General features: G+C 37.8%; 1 pseudogene; it reads right to left on the reverse strand.

Annotated features, from left to right (window-relative positions):
• Nucleotides 1-527: 527 nt before the first annotated feature.
• On the reverse strand, nt 528-1,391 carry LOC132669751 (cysteine and glycine-rich protein 2 pseudogene; annotated as a pseudogene).
• Nucleotides 1,392-3,550: the final 2,159 nt, after the last annotated feature.

A 3,550-nucleotide genomic window follows, 5' to 3' on the forward strand; every position in this document is an offset into this window, starting at 1 on the left:
AGTGGAATATGGTATGATAAGACACATCAAGCATATATTGGAAAGAATCAAATTCTATTTTCCTAGAAAGCATATGCTTCCTGGAAATCTTCTCTCTGTTACCCTCCCTACTCCTTTCTGTTGCTTCTGACAATTACAATCTGTGAGGACTCCTCAAACTCAGCTTTTGACCTCTCAGAAAATCTGTAGACTTTTTGGGGTACCTTTTATAGCCTACATGTATTTAAAAAGGTGAACAGGAAAATTAAGCCATAAAATGATGTGAAAAGTTTTAACAAAATTTAGGATCTTTTCCCAATTACAAAGCAACACAAATAAGGTTGAAACTTCATGGAATAAAAGTTGTAACACACTGTATTTCTTTAATATTAACTGAAATGCTTTTGAAATATTATATTTGAATTGTAAATATCACATGGTGCTTTTTATTTTCAAGCTGAACTTTTGTTTAAAATGTAAAAGAAATGGTTCTTGAAAATACTGATGAATCGGGCAAAAGGATGTAGTGTTCTCCTCTTGCTGGTCAGTCACCCATCCATGGACAGGATGATAGTACTTATGTGCTCATAGAATTTTACAGTAGTTAGATCACGTAGATCAGTGCATGTAGTTAGATCAGTGCATGATCTTAGTTCTGGGTTTACACCTTTAGTGAGCATGAACAAGTGTTCTGTTCCTTGGCCAGAGCCTGTCTCTCGGGCCTAAAGTTCTTTGCATGGTATCCTTTACAATAGGTCTCATCTTCTTTCTTAGAGTTGCTGATTCAAGACCCTTCCCACACTTGGCACATAGGAAACAGTTTCTGTGCGAGGGTTTTCCAGTTCCAGTTATCTTCTCAGCAGCATATACAGAATCCCCACATCTGGAACACTTCTCGGTACCTCTGTATTTCTGAGCAAATTTAGAAACGTCAGACATTTCTGGGGCACCTGGGTGGCTCAGTAGGCTGAGCATCTGATTCAGCTGGGGTCATGATCTCACACTTCGTGAGTTCGAGTCCCGTGTCGGGCTCTGTGCTGACAGCTCAAGACCCTGGAGCCTGCTTCGGATTCTGTGCCTCCCTCTCTCTGTCCCTCCTTCACTCTCTCTCTCAAAAATAAATAAATATTTCTAAAAAATAAAATAAAAAGTTGTCAGACATTTCTAAATTGGCTGTGGTCATGTGAGGTTGAAAATACTTGGTTTTGATGCCCACCAGCCTCTCCCCACTATCCATGTTGAGTGTACCAGTGCCCCTGCTGTAACCATAGCCTTTCGGCCCATCCTTTCCATAGCAAGATTTGCAAGTATATCTTTGCATCGTGCATCACTGCTCCTGTGCCATCTAATTTTTTCCTGCAACCCATGCACAGAAGGCAGCAGCTGTGGAAGCTTCTCCCATCACCCTGTACCTTTTCTACAGAGTCCCACATTTGGTTCCAGCTCCCTAGACAAGCATTTGAGTTGGAGGTAGGACCACACACCACAGAGGGTAGCTAGGGAGGCAGGGGAGAAGGAGCATTTGTGGAGTCAGGGAACCCAGGGAAGTCTTTACAAGTTTGGATCGCTACACAGCTATTTCACCGAGACTTTATATTTTTACTTTTTCCTAATATTTCTGTATTATCTCAATACTGATTAATTTCTATATTCAATTGTTGGATATTGGTGCTTTAAAAAGCACCAGTTATTTTGGGGGGCACCTGGGTACCTCAGTTGGTTAAGCATCAGATGGTTGATTTCAGATGAGGTCATGATCTCACGGTGTGTGAGTTCGAGCCCTGCATCAGGCTCACAGTAAGAGCTGCTGGCTTGGAATTCTTTCTCTTTCCCTCACTCTCTGCCTCTCCCTCATTGTGCTCACTCTAAATAAATAAATAAATAAATAAATAAAATAAAGTTTTAAAAAAATAAAAATAAAAAATAAGAATAAAAAGCACTAGTTACTTTTAAATTCTCTGTTGTTATTTGAAATTCTTCTTCTTCCTTAAGAACCATTATTTATTTGTTAATACTATGCATGTTCAATTATTTTTCTCTAGATTCTTAAAAAATAATAACTTTATTGGGAAAAAACAATTTAAACAAAATGTGCAAACTAATTCGGTTACAAATCTTCAAAATAACAGTCAAATTTCATTGACTGGTTGTTGTATGGTTAGTATGGAAATAAATGGGCTATAAATAATCAGGCTGTGGAGTATAAATCTAAACTTGTCAAGCTTAGCTAGTTAGAAACAGCTTTTTTTTTTTGTATTTCCATTAGTTATGAAAGATACACAGAATTGCTTCCATGTCACTTTTAAGTAGCTGAACATTTCTATATATGCATATTGCCTGGGGATATTGGAAATAGAAATTCCCCCAAATTAAGTACCAGATTGTTGAGAAGCATAAACACAAGGGGTAAAATTTTACCTTTAGCTATGTTAATGCAAATCTAGACACAGTCATGAATATATTATTTTTATTCTTCTGGATCTGAGATTGCTGTATCAGAAATGGTATTTTAGCCCATTTATCCTGTGGATATAACATATTACATATGTACCAGAGAGCACATCTTTTTTTGTTGTTGTTCCTTTTTTTTCTGGTAATACAGATAGAGCCGGTAGCTCATTTGCTTATAGAATCTGTGAACTCTCTTCAACTCTGAAATGCCTATGCTACCAACAGATTATCATTCCATTGTAAACCAGGGCAGTGCCTAAAGCTATCTGACCCTGGCAGGCTCCCTCTCCAGGGTTACCAGATCACATAAGTTGATTGAATTGATCAGTGAGATCAGTGAACCACTGGCTAATTCCATGAAGCAACCCTACCTCTTATGAAACTGATGAGTTGTTTTTCAGTCTTTATCAAATTGAAGAGTCTTGTTAAATGTGACAGAGTTCAAATTTATCAGACTTTGCTCAGGATACTTTATAGATGGTCATATTCCCATAAATACATCTTGAAATGTGTAGTATACTGTGTGTGTGTGTGTGTGTGTGTGTGTGTGTGTGTGTGACAGAGAGAGAGAAAGAGAGAGAGGGAGAGGGAGAGAGGGAGAGAGAGAGACTGTGTAGAGGAAATGGGAGTTTGTAATTCTTAGATATCATGTAAGAAAATGGAAACACACCAAGATAATTTGAAACTACATTTCCATTAATATTTTAGCTTTTATTAATATTGCTGACATACATATCAGAAGTATTATTTTTTCCTGTCATTTATTTTACTCGTTTTCGTGAACTCCACAGCATAATTACAGATGGGCTTGCTGGGATGGTGAGATGCCCATCCCATATACACACTGGACAATCTATAAATTACAGTGTAAAACTTGTCTAGGAGCTGGTCTTTAAGAGAGATCATGAATCATAATAATCAAAGTGCTGGGTCCCAAAATATATAGGTAGCTAGTATTTAGTGAGTAGTTGCATAGGCCAGGCACAATCCAAGGGTTTTACCTGAGTTATTTCACTTAATCCTCTCAACAGCCCTGTGAGATATGCGTTGGGCAGACTAACAACATTACCTAGGCTTATCACATGGCTACACTTGAAATATCAAATAATGGAGTGTTTAA

This window comes from Panthera onca, chromosome B3, assembly GCF_046562875.1.
Source record: "Panthera onca isolate mPanOnc1 chromosome B3, mPanOnc1 haplotype 2, whole genome shotgun sequence".
Lineage (NCBI taxonomy): Eukaryota > Metazoa > Chordata > Mammalia > Carnivora > Felidae > Panthera > Panthera onca.